Raw genomic sequence first — 18,121 nt, forward strand, 5'->3', positions numbered from 1 at the left:
ATTGGTGAAGCATTGGGGGGCTAGGCAAGCCTTGGGGGGGCTAGAATGAAGGGCAGCAATTCATTAAAAAAAAGAATCAAACACATCACACACATGTGCACACACACACACACACACACACACACACACACATGCACACCTGATACACATCTGGGAGTCCTAGCTTAGAGACCACACTTAAAAATTCATTTGGTACCACTTTCACTGTAAGTCTAAAGACCATTCAGTCAATCAGCTATTGGTAATTTGCATTTCTAACAGAAGCTGAGAGGAGCCAAGGAGACATTGGCTAGAATAGCTGGTGGGTGGGGTGGTGGGGGCTGAGAGGAGGGAAGGGGAATGTTGAGGATGGGCTGGGTCTAGAAGAATGGCTGATGCCAGTTGTGGCATTGGAACCCCATCATTTTTGTCTGATAGTCTTCCTTTTTCTTCTTCTTTTTTTTAAGAGAGAGAGAGAGAGAGAGAGAGAGAGAGAGAGAGAGAGAGAGAGAGAGAGAATTTTAATATTTATTTTTTAGTTATCGGTGGACACAACATCCTTGTATGTATGTGGTGCTGAGGATCGAATCCGGGCCGCACACATGCCAGGCGAGCGCGCTACCGCTTGAGCCACATCCCCAGCCCCTGATAGTCTTCCTACTAAGCCTGGTAGGAATAAACGTAGCATCAGATCCCGTAATGATAAGTCCGTGGGAGACAGGGACCCCCAGGACTGGAGCCTGACTTTGACGTGAGTGGAATGAGTGCAAAGTCAGATGCTGGAGGCAGCCATGTCTCAGCATCTCTCAGCTCCAGGTGCCTGACAAGACTGACTTGGTTGTGTCCTATGAGATCATCAGGACTGGGGTCTTCTCTGCTTGCGACAGATGGGGAAGTGAGACATCTGGACCATTGGCAGGAAATGTCGGTCTGCTTCTTCTAGGGGGCGGGGGAGAGGGTTGAATAATGACTGTGCTGCTCACTCATGCAGAATGAAAATCAAGTCTGCATCCCAAGACAATCAGCCCCCCTTTCTGGTTCTTAGGGAAAAGAAGTTTTTCATCTCTTCTCCGGAGCAGCAAGAGTGGACCCACCTCCGGGGGTGACCTGCTGGTTTTCTGTGAGGTCCGCTTCTAGAGTTTCTCAAGGGAGCAGGTACTTCCATCCCATGGGTGAAGGTTATCGAATCAAGGTCATCAAATCATTTTGTAAAACCCTAACAACCACAAAAATAATGATAAATAAAACAGGGAAGTTGTGAAGGAAGGGGATCTTGTGCTCTTGTGCCTCATTAGAATGATGGCAGAACCACAGCTTTGTACATAGGCAACCACAATCTTATTCAAAAAAACAAAACAAAACGGAAAAATACTTCTGCAAAAACTCTAACAACTTCCTGTTTCATCTTTGACTGAAGCCACTTTTGCTATTGATCCTTATAGCCAAAGGTTATTATTTCAAAATAAAGCATATAAACCTCTTCCTTTTTTCCCTTAAAAACTTCCCTTGGCCTCAGCCTCCTTGAGTACAGGCACGCATTGCTTATGCCACATGTGTTTCCCTTGCAATATCTGTTCCTGAAAAAGTTGATTATCTCTGGAGACTCTTTGTGTTATTTAGTTTTGGACATGTGCAAAAAAGATTTGGGACCCCACCACCCCACCCACCAGCCATTCTAGCCAATATCCACCCATGAGTGGTCAGAAGAGCACTCTGGGTCGTGGGTGATAGACTGGGCCTGGGTCCTCATTGGAGGGGCAGAGGCATGGAGATGGGACCGGGTTCCAGTTGCCTGCCACCTATGCTTTGGGTCCTGGGGGAGAACAGGCTGGAGAGAGAGAGTGGCCTTTGGCCATCAATGTTGCAACTGGTCTCCCTGAAATTCTTTTCCTTTCCCAGTTTCTCTCTTGGAAACTCATTATGGGGGGAAAGGAACCAAAAGGAAAGACTGGAACACAAAAGCTCTTCCACAACGAAGATGGGACTTTCTCTGTACTGAGTGGCAAAATCAAATTGCTCTTGTCAATCTCAGAAACTCAAGGCTAACCTTGGGCGTGGAAGGAATTATGGCATTCCAATCCATAATTATGCAGAGTCATTTTCTTTTTAAAGAAATGGGGTCTTGCTGTGTTGCCCAGGTTGGCCCGACACTTGGAAGGAAACTTTCAGCTCATGATGGGATGAATAATGGAGTCAAAGATGTCTATGGTCCCTATCCCAAGAAACTGTAAACAGGCCATGTAATATGGCAAAAGGGACTTAGCAGATGTGGTTAAGTTAAGGATTTGGGGAGGAGGGAGATTATAACGGGCTATTTGTGTGGAACCCAAAGGTGATCAATAGAGTCCTGCTAAGAGGGAGGTGAGAAACCCTAAGGAGAAGAAGGGGATGTGATCCACTCTGGGGTTACAGCAAGGAATGAGAAAACCTGCAGGTGCTCAGAAGGCACAGGAACAGATGCTCCCAGGAGTCTGCACAAGGAAGTCCACACTGCTCATACGTGATCATATCCCACTGAGACCCATGTCAGACTTCCAACCTCTGGAGCTTTAAGACAATTGTTTTAAGCCACTAGCGGTGGTCACTTGTTACAACAGCAGCCCACCTGTAGTCAATATCTAAACCGTCAGTATGTCTGTAAGTTACGTATGTGGAGGGGACAGTTATCCTTCTGCTCCATGAAGAAGACATAGAGTGTTTTCCTGTGATTGACAAGTTGACCAGGGCAGGCCTTAAAATTCTCTTTGTGAGGTTTTATAGCTAAATTTTGTCCTAGGGGCTTAATGACTATATTTTCTAGCCGCTAAATTCTGGAACTCTGATCTGATAAGAATGAGTGAATTGGTGACGGTAATATGCTGGAGTATTTGAAGCTGAGGTCGTCCTAAAAAACTGGGGACAAATACATGACCTAGTGACCAACAGGTGCCTTCCTCCTCTTTCCAAGATTTCTTCTTACCTTCCCCCATCTGCTGGTCTGCACATCACAAGGAAGCAAAGAGGTCAGGGCCTAGCCACAGGGTTTTTAGAGAGTGCTGCTGATTTGTGAGCCAAAACTGACCGTGGAAAGGCCTCCTTCATTCTAAAAAGTGAAGGATCATTGCTTCAATCAGCGCAATAAACACCCTGAGCAACTTTCACCTCAGAGGATTTCGAGATACTCTAGAACATTCTGTGTCTTGCGCATTTCCCATCAGCTAGTGGAGAAGTTGAGCTGAAAGTGCCGCAGATGGTGGCTCATGAGTAGAGGGTGGAAGGATACAGGAAAAGTAGCCATTGCCCTGTGTGACTCCTACAGCAGGCTGGGGGGCTTAGTCTCAGGTGACTATCGAGTTCGAGGATTAGTTCTTGAAAGGACTCTTCAAGCAATCCTGTGACTCTGTGATGGACTTGTCCCATAGAAAAAAATAAAAAAGGAAGGTTATGCAAATTCCTCTTTCTAGGTCACAGGATCAGCAGTTACCCTTCAGGCCAAGGGCAGATTGCATGATTTCACTTCCCCTCTGGGCAGCATTAAGCCGTGGGCTGCCTGTGTTGGTTAGCAAAGAAGATCCCCAACAAGGAAGATCAGCTGGGAGGGAGGTGTTCCCTCAGGTACAGTGAGCGTGGCCAGGAGGACTCGATTATGTGCATGCCCTTTCTTCTGGGGTGATGAAGGTATTTAGGAAAAGCTTCCTGGAGGGGGGGAATTCATACCCTCAAAATTTATTTGGTTTAACAACAAATTTATAGCTTCCTTTTCAATCTTACCATGTCAAAAGTATGGGACAAGTATTACTTTCTCATCCGATGCTTGCAAAAAGAATACCCGTATGTGGGAATGTAATATACCCTTTGTCCAACAAACTCCACTCTGGGGTATTCCCAGCTTCCTTAAGAATGCTACCCTTCATGAAGTCAAAATCCATCATGTCATTTCACTCTCGGCCCTCCTAAGTGCCTGTACCCCAGTTTTCTCTTTTTAAACTGGAGAATGGATTTTATTTTCCCCGAGTTTCCATCTAGTTCTAACATTTTCTCGGATATTATTTACTCAATCTGAGTTGAAACCTCTCAAGGAGAGTGACCTTCCTTGCTAGGAAGAGAATAACACTAGGGCCAAATGGGCCCTTTGACTTTGTGCCATTTGTTCTGGGTATGAAATTCCCAAGATTCCTGCAAAAAAGTTTTCATATCTGCCTTTTTCACCTATAAGAATGTGAAGATTTGAATAAACCGGGCAGAAAGTGTCATCAGAGTTAATAAGTTTGATTTTAAAGTATGTTTTGAAAAGCATTCTTCTTTTCCATCCACCAATAGGGGGACCCTGAATTGCACCCCTTTAGGCTATGTGACATTCCCTAACGTATGTGAGAGAACCCAGGACAGCAGAGGCCGTGGAGGGCTGCTGGCTCAGGAGGGTTCAAGTCTGGTGCTCGCCTTTTGGGGGAGGCCATGGCCAAGTTCTTTCGCTCTTCTTCTTGGCTTCCTGTTCATAGCAAGGAGAGCCCTGGGCCACCAGTTCTTTGAAGTCCTGTCTGGACTGACCAACGTGGATTTGAATCAATGAAGTAGGAGGTGTTGGTAGAGAGGACCAAAATTGGTTCTGTGCATGGTGTGGTTTATAGAGGACCTGGGTGTCTATGAACAAGCTCCAGAGGTAGCTGCAGGTCGGGCTCACCGTTCATGGAGGGGACACTTGTGGGTCAGAGGAGCAAGCCAAAGCACCTTCAGGCCCCATAGAAGGTAGATGAGATAGTTGTTTTATATGGATGTAATTTAGTGACTTAGTCCACTATCAATCGGAATAGAAACTACTCAGACAAATTCCACAAACTGGAAGAAAAAATTTAAAAAAATAACACCTATCACCTGGCAATGAAAAAGTCATGTAAGAATGAAATAAAATAGAAAGAAAAAAGAAGAAACCAGGGGCTGGGGTTGTGGCTCAGTGGTAGAGTGCTCACCTAACATACACGAGGCACTGGGTTTGATCCTTAGCACCACATAAATGTAAAGATATTGTGTCCACCTAAAACTAATAAAAATAAAAATGAATCTTAAAAAAAAGAAGAAACCATAGACTTAACCTTAATATTCCCCAGATCCCAGAATGATTCCTTGGAGATGGGATTGGAGACCAATTGTGCTGCTGGTTTAAAGATCTCCTTTTACCTTTAATGGGACCATGGTTGAGTCGAAAAACACACAGCACTTTAAAACCACTTCTCAGCTGGAAATACGTAATTTTTAAAAAGTCACAAAAAATAGGGAAACTTACCCAGAGTTTCCTTGGCCACTTCCCCATCTGGTGATCAAGCACCATGGCCTGGGGGCGCTGCCCTGAGGAGGAAAAAGGTGTGTCCACCATCACCCAGTTGGAGCCAGTGACACAGCTTGGTTAGGAAATCCCAGTGTGCAGGAGGGTATAAATCCCTGCCTGGACAGCTGTGCTTCCACTGAAGGTGAAAGTCTGGCCTGGCAGCCTTCCCCAGGCAAGAAGCAACAAGGGGCAAGAATGCAGAGCTGCAGGTAAGAGGCTTTGGAGAGAAGGAGGGAGAGAAGGAGGAGAGGAGGAGAGGAGAGAAGGAGGAGAGGAGGAGAGGAGAGAGGGAAACCTGGGGGTCAGAACCCCAGAGTCTGCTTCTGGTACAACCTCAGGCAACTCTTCTGATTTCTCCTGACCTCAGGTAACTCATCTGGGTGACCTTCCTCATTGGTGACCTTCTTCACCTGTGTGAAGGTGACCTTGAGTGTTCCTTGATGTTTCTGGGCTTCAGTTTTTCTTCCATAAAAGGGGCTGGATCAGAGGTTTTCTAAGGACCTTCCTCAATTCCTCTGGAATGCCACAGGAGGAAAACGGACTGACCTTTGCCTTAGGAGACGTATGCCCAGTGTGGAGGCTTTCTCCCCTGGAAGGCTCTTGGGACTTTTCTAGTGTAGAATGCTTGATCTTTTAAGAGCATGTGCCTTCTCCGATACCTGAGCTCTCAGGGCTAGCTGGGCACCCGGTGGTGCTCAGTTTGTCTGTGAGCGGAAGCACAGTGGTGTGAATTGTGTACCCCTGGGGCTAAGTGGACTGGATGTTCAAAGTCCAGCTTTGCCTTTTACTGGCTGTGTGATGTTATGCAATTTACCCTCTCGGTGCCTCAGTTTCCCCATCCCAAAGTAGTGACCATACAGTCGATGAACCTGAATAATGCTAAAACCACTTGGAAGAGTGCCTGGCCCAAAGAAGGTGCCACATACGTGTTTGTTTGTACTCTTTTTAAGTAAGAACCCCATCCCCTTTTGGAGGGCTTCCCTCTTCAATCCCCAGCCCCTCTGGCTTGGCCTCCTAGCATGGTGGGATCTTGGTCAAAGCTCTTCATCTCTGTTTCCTCTGGTGTCGACTGAGGTGGTGGATTGAACCAGCTCTTCCCAGGATGTCCCAGTGCTCCCTGTCTGCAGTGGAAGGCTCCTGGCTTCCCTCTAGGTGCTCCATCCCACCTCTCACCAAGCCCACCCTTTCCCTGCCCTGGTTTCCCCTGCTTTGCCTCCCAGAGGTCATGGGCCTGTTTTCCCCCAGCTCAGTGTGGTATTCCCACATGCACAAGCAGAAGAGAGCTCCTTCCTTTGAGCCACATTAAAAAGCATGGCCATTTTCTTTGTATTCTCCTGTGGCTCTCCTAAGAATTAAGAAGGAAGCCTGGCTTAGGGATTGTGGGGCTGTGGGGGTGCAGTGTCAGTTGGTCTGGAAGCACCCTTCCCAGCCCTGTCAGTGAGGCTTCTCCTCGAATCTCCACTCCTGGCACAACCTCCAACTGGGGGACAACCAGAGCCAGGTGATCCAAACACCCCCAGAGCCCAATCCCTCCTCTCCGTATCCCAGAAGAGCAGAGTGGGTTTTCGAGTGACAACACGGTCCAAGTAGTATTAGAAGTGCAGATTCAGGTGGCCTTTTTATGTCACCACCACTTGCTTTCCGTCTGGGGACCCTTCATCTGGACAATGCCTTTGGCTGGGGTTCTCCGACTTAGGTCTGCATCAGAGTCCCTGGCAGGTTTGTTACAACACAGATTGCTGGGCTCACTGACAGTTTCTGATTAGTGGATATGGGTTAGGTCTGAGGACTTGCATTTTCATAAGTCCCCAGGTGACTCTGGAGTTGCTGGTCTAGGGACCACACTTTGAGTAACAAGGCTTTAGAAAATTTTGAGAGACTGTTCCTATTTGGGAGCAATGAATAAGTTCAGGTAAATATTTGGGTGGATCTTAAAGTTCCTGGAACTAATATTCATCAGAATGCTTTCTTATATGTGTGTGATAGGTAAAATTCGAGGATGACTCGAACTTCCACTGATTCATGCCCTTATATAATCCTCTCACCTGAGTGAGGCTAGAATATGTGACTAGATGGAAGAGCACACCCATGGATGGGGTGACCATATATGGTGAGGGCGAAAGGATTTTACAGATGTTATTTAGGTTCCCAATCAGTTGACTTGAGAATCATCAAAAGAAAGAGCATGCTCAGTGGGCCTGACATAGGCAGGAGAGCTCTTTATAGGAGGGGTAGGGGCCAGGGTCAAGGGACCAGAGATGTTTGAAGCAGCGACAGATCTTCCGTAAGCCTTGAAAAAACAAACTGTCCTGTTGTGGAGAGGGTCATGGGGTAGGAGACCAGGTGGCCTCTGGGGCCTGAGGATGGCCCCTGGTGGGCAGAGGTCAAGTGAAGGGAGACCTGAGTCCTCCAGTCACAACCACTGTGTGGGCTGGGAACAGGAACCTACGCTCAAGGAAGGAACAGAGTTCACACTTGACTTCAGTTTTGTGGGATTCTGTGCAGAGACTCTGGGAAAACTAAGCCCAGACATCTGACTTATAGCAAATAGGTTAGGTTGGCTGTGCAATCATACAACGTCCTTTGAGGATACTTCTCTTTCTGAGTGCCATGCATCCAGTTTACACTGCAGGGATAACATGGAACAGGTCATCTCAAGACACTACCGTATTATTTCCTGTTCATGCTATGTCGTCATTGTTGGTCAACCGTGTCAGACTGTGACGGCTCCACGTAGCCACTCGAGGGCACTGGCCGCTTTGCAAACAGTACTTGCGCAGTCCACTTGCAGGAATCATACTGTTTTGACACGAGTGCTGGAAGGGGTGGGGATCATTCCTATTTCACCAAAGGAGGAACAGACAGGAGCCCACGGGTGGATCAGTAGATGGAAGCAGGCCTCAGCCTGTCAGGATGGCATGACCGTGTTACCATGGCAGCATTGATAGCCGAGGGCTCAGCCATCACCGTGGCAGGAGCAGAGAGGGCTGGAGGGTCGGACACCAACAGAAAGATGAGCGAGTCTGGAAGTGGCACCATTCCTCCCAGTGCTGTGTCGCGCCTAACGCCAAAGACATAGAGGCGAACTCTTTGAGTGCCCCAGAGTCAAAAAGAGCCAAGTGTTTTTGCACATTGCCTGTGCTGTAGCTACCATATCTTGCTGTTCAGTCAGGGGGGTTGGAGTGGAGGGGCAGGACCCAGGGTTTCAGAATGTCACCTTCATGGAGCTGTTCTTGCCAATGGCAGCGAGCTGGTGGAGCCTCGGGAAGCAGAGAGAAGCCAGAAGGGTGAAGTGTGGGAAGGGACCCTGACACTTCCCCACAGCCCCAGGGAAGAGCCAGAGGGTTCCTGGGGGAACCTCTGGAGCCTGCGGAAAACCCAGAGAGTTTGGGCTGTCCTTGGACCAAGGGCTGGGTTTTCTTGTGGCAAGGGATTTTCCCACACAGGACGCCTAAAAAACTTCTTGGTATTTTTAGGCATTTGTTGTTGTTGACTTTTACTTTTCCCATCGATATTCTGGATTCAAGGGTCAGGGTGGCTGCGGCCCTCGGTGACCCTCAGCGGAGAGGCCATGCTAAGTAAACACATTTTCCAGGGAGTGGGAGGTAATTTTCTCAAAGCATAAAAAGAAAAAAAAAATAAAGAAAACCACGTCTTTTCTGAGAACTTAACAATCTTGGAAGGAAATATTTCTACAGTAGATGGAGCCTGGAGAGAATTTATTCTTATGACAAATCATTGTCCCCAAATGTACCTTTTCTCACTCTTCCAGGGGGACTCTCACTGGGCTCCCTTCCTACTCGGGAGGAGGAATTCAAGCTCCCACTGGGTGTTATCCCTGTCTACTTCCCCAGTGCAACCCTGCCTCCCTTGGACCGATCCAGTTACTTTTGGGTAGATGCGCAGACTTCCATTTTCTCACCTGGCCCTTTCTTCTAGCGAGGAGGCTGGCTAGAGTAGAGGAAGCCGTGTTCCTAGAGAACGGAAGGGAGGGTGGCTGGTGCACACCTGCCGTCCTGGGGGTCTTCGCTGGCTTCCCCAGAGACGTCCCTACCTCTTCCTGGTTATGAGGTGACTCTACTACTGGGACCTGGTGCTCAAGGTGGGTCAGAGCCAATCTGTGACCAACTTGTCTCTGTGGCTCTCACTGGCTCCACAGCCCTCAGCATCTTGGCTGTGACTTGCTTCTTTCCTCCCAATGTCCAGGCGTGTCCAGGTATTCAGTGACCAGTAGGACACCAGCGCCTTTCAGTCAGAACAGATGCTGCAGCCTCTGTTGCTGGACTACCTAGATCTCTGGGGAGCCTCGGGACAGCAGAGGCAGCCGAGGGCAGAGAGCTCAGTGCCTTGGCAAAGTGCTTGTTCACCAACTGTTACGGCTGTGCTTTCTAAGGTGGCCCCCCTCTTTCTGAATACCCTGCTGCCTATCTCTCGGTGACCTTGTGCCTCAGCAGGGTGGCCCATCTTAGCCCAGATCTCAGTTTACCTCCCTTTCTCCACCGGATACACAGCAGAACGTCTGGATCTCTCCACAGGGACATGGAACTGAGGGCAGTAGGAAAGGAACACTCACATCCCTTCTATCAACACGCCATATACCATTGTCTCCATTTTTCCTTAGTGCCCCCATCTTGGTAAGGGCTCCTAACCTTAACAAAGAGGGGTTCCTGTAGACACCCAATTTGGAAGTGGAGCAAAAGTTCCTCTGCTTTAAGCTCCACTCTTTTTCATCTTTATGTCTTTGCCTTCAGGATCTAAGTCCAGAATAAGAAATAGGAGCCTCCTGCAACTTCACTCTTTTCACCCTGGATCCCAAAGGACATTTTCTTCTACTTTTATATTTTCCCCATTTCCTTCCCTCCTTCCTGTGGAGGGCTTTGTTCTTCCTCTTTCCTGGGAAGAATAATGGTAGAATAATATAGGATAGGAATGTATTTTAATTCCATTTTGAGAGGTAATCAAAAATGTTATTTTTGTAAAAAGTGTTATATCCTGTCCCATTCTAGAGAAAGAGGGTTTTGAACATAATTTGAACTGTTCTTTATGATTCAGGGAAGTCATTAGGAACCTTGGCTGTTTTGTACCCATAGCTCAACCAAAGTCCCTAATACGTGGCCTCCCTAAAAGGTGGTCTCCAGATGGACAGGTTCTGTGCATGATGGCCGGCTTCCCACAGAGTGAGCATCCCAGGGGAAGCCCGTGGAAGCTGCCTGGATTTTTCTGACCTAGCTCCAGAGGTCACATAGTATCACTTTGGCTGCATTCTGTTGGTCACACATGCGTTACAGGCCAGCCCACATTCAATGGAGGTGAGCTGGCCTCCACCAATCGAGTGCAGGGATTGTGACATTACAGAAGACCATGTGGGATGGGAGATGTGGTTGTGGCCACCTGCGGAAAATACGATCTACGGCCCTGAAAGACTAGCCACACTCATACCAGTAAAGGGAAAGAGCATCTGGAGGAAGCCTTCAAAGATGGTTTTGTGAGTAAATACACATGCCCTGTGTCAGGATCCTGTTGGGTCTTTTTGTCTTTGTCTCTTCTGTCTGCGTGGAGTTTTAGATGGGCAAGTTTTCTAGATGTTTGATTATTCAGATATTTGAGCTGTTTCCTATGCTCAGATTACAAGAGGTTGACAGCAGCATTTGGTCTTTCCCATCGCCCTGAGAGCATACCTAGCAGTGGTCCAACAGTGCTAGAACTCCAGTGCCTAGGAGAACGCCAAAGTCCTGAGTGTTGGCTCTGCCATAGGCTGGCCACGGAACTTTCAGAAAACCTGGTTCTGTGTCTGATTAAACCCCCTGATTTGATGCTTTTGAAATGGAAGCTATGCCCAGGGCCACAGCCAAAGCTCCAATCCAGATTGTCTTAGAAATCTAGGGTTTTGCGCCTGGGAGTGAGTTCTCATCAGCACATCCTTTATATTTTGGAGATGAAGAAATTGTGGCCCAGATTGTGTAAGTGATTCTGTGGTTGCCTAAGATCACATAGCTAGTAAATGGTGAAGCCAGGATCCAGGTCCAGTCTCCAGTTCCAGACGCTCAAGGGCTGTAACACTAAGATGTTGGTCTTTGAATTCATAGCAGGCCTTATGAATGTGTATGTGTGTGTTTCTGGGTGTGGTACTTAGGATTGTGTGTTTATACGTTGAATATTTATAAAATTTGGATTTATGCACTTGGAGTTATTTGGTTCCCTTAGGTAATGATGCACTCATTTCTAGCGTAGTAACACAATTCTAGTATAGTATAGTAACTGAACTGACTGTGACATTAGAAAGTTCCCAGGCTATGGGATGGACCCAAAGCAGGAAGGAGGCAGAGTACAGACTAAGTAGAGTCTCTGCCTTCTCACTCAGATCTGCCAGCAGTGTGTCCTTAATCAAGTCACCTCCCCAAGTACCTGAGTCTGCTTCTGTAAAATGTTGGTGAAAGCTATATTGCTTAAGTACTTTCGCTTTGCCGATCTGCGCTGAGGTCTTTCTACATCAAGTCATCTAACCTGCCTGAAATGCCCTTTAGATTATGTCAATTTTACAGACTGAGCTCAGGCAGGCTATAGTAGCTGCTCAGGGTGATCCTACTACATGGAGGGAAGGCAGGACGCACACTTGGTCTCTCCCGTACTTTCCATGGGCTCTTCTGTGTGGCCTCTCTAGCACTCAGGGACTACTGGAAAGGGCAGACAAACTTCTGAGCTGCTCCCGAAGGTAGAATCTGACTAATGAATGGAGTTTAGAGGGAGGCAAATTTAGTCTCCAAAATGACAGAGACATTTCAGATACTTCCCAAGACAAGAAGTGGACATCTTGTCAGGGGATAGGCTTAGTTGCTCTAGGGGACCCTGGGAAGACTGGGTGGGTAGGCTTTGATGTTTCTACAGAGCAGAGAGAGAGGTGTTGAGACTAAGGACTGCACCACGTGGGTTCACATCCCACTTTATCAGGATGCTAGCTCTGAATCCTTGGGCCAGTGACTTTGATATATCTATTTCTATTGTTCCACGTTTACAGTGGGGAGGCTGCACTCTGCCAGACTCAGACCAGACTCACGAGTTTTATCCCCTGGGGTTGTCCAGAGCTGCAAACTCCTCTTACACAATACCAGGCTCGGAGAAGTTGAGGCCTGGGGGGATTTGTTCTGTGGTTGCCCAGAGGCTTGTGGGCTAAGCTTCCTCATCAGACATTTTGTAGCATGATGGTTTTTTTTTGTTTTTTTTGTAGCTGGAGGAGTGTTCTTGTGAGGGCCTGAGGCAGGAGGAAGGTGAAAGAAACCTTAGCTGATGGTCCTCCGTGCTGGGGGTGATGTATGACCCAGGCTTAGTGGGAATGGAACCAGTGACTAGCGGAGTGGAATGAACGGGCACATAGGTCGGGTTGATTGATGGAGGGGCTCTTCCTCAGTGGTTCTTGGGACAGAAGTTGGCCAAGGTTTGGTGAGAAGGAGTATTTGCTGTCCAAAAAACAAAACAAGATAAAAAGCCACAGAGGGTGTGAAGCACTTGGTGGAGCTGTATTTCAGCCTCTCCAGGTCTGCTTTTCCTGGACCAGAGGGATCTTCCTAGGCCATGACTTCCAGGAAGTGATTCTCTCTCCGCAGTCCTCCCCAGGGAGCTGGAGAGCCTTGTCAAGGATTGGCCAGCCGTCACACCAAGGGCGAGACATTCCCTTAATCCTGGGACAAAATCCTCCCCAAACTAGCTGTTCTCTTCTACAGAACAAAAGTACGTCTTGGACAAACCATCAGGAGTTCCACTTTGAGCCAGTGTCTTTTCCAACAAAAGCTGCCTCGCACCTGGCCCTGTGTTTCTCTGCATTTGAACCTAGCAGATATTCCCTATCCTCCATACCTTTAAAATTCTGTGGCTTCCTGAAGGCTTGTCTTAAGACTTATTTTTTTCCTACATATTTTAGATTTGTAGGAAATTCCCAAGCTTACTTTTGATATAAATATTTATTTTCCCATGGGTTTCAAATGGTTTTTATATGATGAAACATATGTGGGTTTTTAGGAATTCATTTGATACACTGGAAGTGACTAAGTGATGGGAGGGAATAAGGTCTGATAGCTAGTTGACCTCACTAATATTCAACTCCTGCCATCTGTTTTGTTCTTTAAATGACTGTTCTACCTGACTCAGAGCTGGGACAGTTGCCTGAGACCTTCTGGGTACAAGGGGGAGAATAATAAGAAAGAGAAGTTTAATCTTCTGGATTAATTCAGTCCTGGATATATTCAAATATACCATACAATAAAAATTTTACTTCTTTTAAATGCTTGAGATTCATTTCCAGAGCTATCATATATCTGCTCATTCTTAATCTGTTAAAAAATGTATTCCTACATATAATCTAAAGTGTTTAGGAGTGAAGTTTGACTTTCAGTGTTTAGGTGAAAATATGTACATGTATACTTGTGTGTGCATGCATGTGTGTGTATATACATGTATACAGACAGACGCACACAGAGACAGAGAGAATGAGAATAAAACAAACTCAGCAAAATATTAACAAATAGCAACTAAGTGGAGCAAATAAAAAATTTCAAAAAAATATGGAAATTGGACAGGATACTTCAAAAATCTTTTCAACTCTAGGATTTAAAAGAGCATATACAGTGGGCTGGGGCGATAGCTCCGTGGTAGAGCACTTACCTTGCATGTGTGAGGCACGGGGTTCGATTCTCAGCACTGCATGTAAATAAATAAAATAAAGGTCCATCAACAACTAAAAAAACATTAAAAAAATATCAACAGTAAATCTAGGTGAAATATATACTGGTGTTGGCCATCCCATTCTTTCAACTTTTCTATCTCTTGGTAACTTTTAAAAATGAAATTAAAAGGTGATGTAGGAGCCGGAGGAGGGAAGACAGAAGGGAAAATGGAAATACTGGGGATTGAAATGGAGTAAATTATATCTCATGCATGTATGAATCTATCAAGATGAATGCATAGCTAGAATGTTCTAATAAAACAAAATAAAATGCAAAAAAAACCCCATGTGGTGTCAATATCTACATATGCCTGGGCTATGTATATTGTCCATGAGCAGGAGTCTGGGGCCAGAAGTAGACAGTCAGGGATCAAAGGTGACTTAGTGTCCCCGGGGCCCCAGTATGGTTGTCATGGCCTCGGGCACAGCTGCACTATTAGCCCTTTCTCCTTCCTTCAACTTTCTACTCATTTTCCACATTTTTGTCATTTTCTTATGCCCAGTCTTGCTTTTCACACTAACCTTCTGTTTTCTCAGAGTGAAGGCAGTGAAAGAAATATGGTTATTTGACAAGGAAAAAAAAAAAACAGGGTCATAGATTTAAAACTCAAATACTTGGGTTGAAAAAGCCCTTAAAATTTATTTCTTCAGTAAGAAGGTCAACTCAGATTCCAACAGGAGCATCAAGTTGTCTGGGATTTTAGAACGTACTTCGAGAAAGTAGGGCAAAAGAAGAGCCATTTGCTGAAAATCTCTGCAAATTATTTCCGCCCCCTACTCTGGGCCTGCCAAAGACTTACTGTTTCCCACACTGGTGCAATTTTGGTTCCAGCCTATTTCTGAGGTTTTGATTATTGAAAACTGTTACTACTATGTGCTTGTGGCTTGTTTCTCTGAAGCCACTTCCTGCAGAAGCACAGTAAAGCGCCTCTTTTTGCCCCAGTTCAGGGAGGGAGAGAAACCAAAACAAACCCCCCATGGCTGGGGGTAAGGGTGCCGGAGGAAAATATTTTAGGATTTCATTCCATTGGTGCAAGGTTCCAGTTGAAGCATCTCCTCCTTATCTGACCAGTTCTGCGATTTGGAGAAGAGGGTTTACTTCAAACTCACTTTCATGACTTGTCCAAGGAAGAGACTGGAGAAGCCTTCTCTAAGGCTCCATAACTCTGTGAAGCTGAGGGAGTGACTGCCCCTGAGTGGACACAGCTGGACTTTCTGGTGTTAGGGCCATTTAAAGCACATTTATAGACCTTTGCATAAGCCCAAGCTAAGCCTGACCCAGATAGAATGTGAGCCTGGGGGTGGGGGTTGCTTTCATCCGAAGAGAGCCTGTGAAGGGACTCCTGAGTCAAAGTGACTTTTCAGTCAATGAGCAGGAACTCTACTTGAAACAGCTGAGTGTCAGAAAGAGGGCCATGAGAACGTGGCATCTGGCAGGACACAGGAGGGCACCATCCCCAGGGTTCTTTCTACAAATGCAGAGTCAGACAGATGACATCCTGGGGCTGGGTTTGGCTGCGTGTGCCAGAAAGCCTGGGCTTATAAGAGAAGCCACCCAGGGTGGTGAATGGCTTCACAAGGCACCAAGGACTCAAGTCCCCTTCTCGCTGTCCCATCACTTTCAGTTAGCCATCTGTACCTTATGGTCCAAGATGGTAGCCATAGTCCAGTCAACATATTCATACTGAGCTGGAAGAAAGGATGGTTGGTGGAAGGATGATTTCTGTTGTTGTTACTTTCTTTAATGGCACATAATAATGGTGCACATCTATCTATTTATTTTTTTAATATTTAATTTTTAGTTAGAGTTGGATACAATACCTTTATTTTATTTAATTATTTTTATGTGGTGCTGAGGATCGAACCCAGGGCCTCACATGTGCTTGGCAAGCACTCTATTGCTGAGCCACAACCCCAGCCCTATGGTGCATATTTTTGGGGTACAATGTGATGATTGGATACCTGTATATTATATGGTGGACAAATCAGGGTAATGAGCATATTGGTTGGCATACTTATCATTTCTCTGTGGTGAGAGCATTCAAAAACCTATATTTTAGCCATTTTGGAATGTACAATGCCAGGTTTCTGTTCTTGCAACTAAAAGGCTCAGGGGTCACTCCAGTTAAACTGGGCTAACTGGGCTGCATGAAGTAACCACTCAAGAGACACAAATACCTTTTTCTTTGGGGTCGCTGTGACGGCTCCTCTGACCTTAAGGGTCCGCAGGAAGAGAGAGAGCGAGAGCACATGCTGACCCCTTTTTTTGAGGGAAGCTATTCAAATGAGGCCAGGGGTCAGGTTTCAGGGGGCTGAATCTATCTTCATGATGTCCACTGTCAGCAGGTTGACTGACACCTGGGTAGGCCACACCCAAGGGCACAGTAAGAGAAGGGGACACACACAAGGCACGTCCGTGGAAGATTCTACCCTAAACTGGGCAAGGGGTTATATTACAAAGGAACAGGTGAGCATGGGGCTGTAGCAAGACACACCCACGCACGAGACACCGACCCTTGAACCCAAGAAGGGTGCGGAAAGCTCTGCCACGTTTCTGTGACTGAGTGCCTCAGCACCCAGCCGGGGAGTGTGACTCAGTCACGTATAAGGTTGGTCTCCCACAGTACAATACATTTTTGTTAACTGGAGCCATACTATTGTGTAGTTAGAATAATTGTACTTCTTCCTCCTAGCTCCTTGTGCCTTCAGACCCCGATTGGCCAACTTTTCCCATCTTCTTTGTCCCCTCACTCTGGTGGCCACTGTTCTGCTCTCTACTTCTATGTGGGCAACGTTTTTTTTTAGATTCCAAATATGTTTAAGATCATGCAATTTTTGTCTCTGTGTCTGGCTTATTTCACTTAACACAATATCCTCCAGTTTTGCATTTATTGTTGCAAATGACAGGATTTCACCCATTATTATGGCTGAACGATATTCCATGGTGTATATATAACATCACATAATCTTTATTCATCCATTGTTGGATATTTAGGTTGATTCCAAATCTTGGCTCTTGTCAATTATGCTGTAATATGCATGGCTGTGCAGATATCTCCTCAATATACTCATTTTATGTCCTTTGGATATATACCCAATAGTTGGATTGGTAAAAGGAGACTTTTAAATCTCCTTTTAAGGAGATTTACAAGGAAGTTCACACATTTCCACATTTAGCTGGCTAAATTATTATTAATTTTTAAACTGGCCAAAATTTTGTAACGTGGCTACTCCTACTTGCAAGAGAAGAGGAAATGTGGTCTTTGCGTGGGTTGTTCATGGGCCCTGTTGAGGATATGGGATTCTGTTAATGGGGAAGCAGGAGGACAACTAGAAGGAGAGGAAACTGGCTGTATCTTTGACAGAAAGTCCGTTTTTGAAGATCAAGGACTTTGGAATAACCAATCCTGAATTTAAACTGCAAATCCTGCTTAGTAGCTTTAAGACTTTGCCTCTTAACCTCTTTGATCTCTTCTAATACATCATCACAGAACTGGCATGGTGCTCACCTCCTGGAGATAAAATGAAAGAATGGATTTCTAGTATTTGTCCTAGTAGCTACTACACTCACCCTTGCCTTGGCATCTTTGATTTTATTCTCTTATTCAAATATACATTATTGGCTAGACACAGTGTGTTTAATTTCTACTTCTTTTCATCCTTACTAGAAAACTCGTGAGTCTGGTAGGGGCCAGTACAGATGTGGACTTTATACCCTGATGTGTGTCCAAAGAGGACAGAGCAACTTGGCTGACATTTATGTGACTTTTGTGTTGGCAAGCTTGAGAATGGGGTTGCAGCTGATGTTGCTGGAAATACTTGTGCTTCAGAAACATGAGAAGGAGAGAACTGCGTGGAAGCAGGCAGAGCCCTGGGGAGACAGCTCCAGTTCAGACACCAAGCTAAAAAGGGAAGACCTCAGGTCCCAGGGCTCCTTGTTCTGAGAGAGAGGAGTTGAGATGGCATTTCTGAGCCCTTGGATACTGAAGGTTCCCTAATCCTGAGGGAGGGTTTCTAGAGCACCCTCAATGCCAACCCTGCTGGTTAATGGAGACCCATCTGGGTTCACTGAGAGTCACTCACAAGGAAACGCAGGACTGTTGGTGGTTCAGACTCAGTGCTTT

Source organism: Callospermophilus lateralis, chromosome 14 (assembly GCF_048772815.1).
Source record: "Callospermophilus lateralis isolate mCalLat2 chromosome 14, mCalLat2.hap1, whole genome shotgun sequence".
NCBI classification, from domain to species: Eukaryota; Metazoa; Chordata; class Mammalia; order Rodentia; family Sciuridae; genus Callospermophilus; species Callospermophilus lateralis.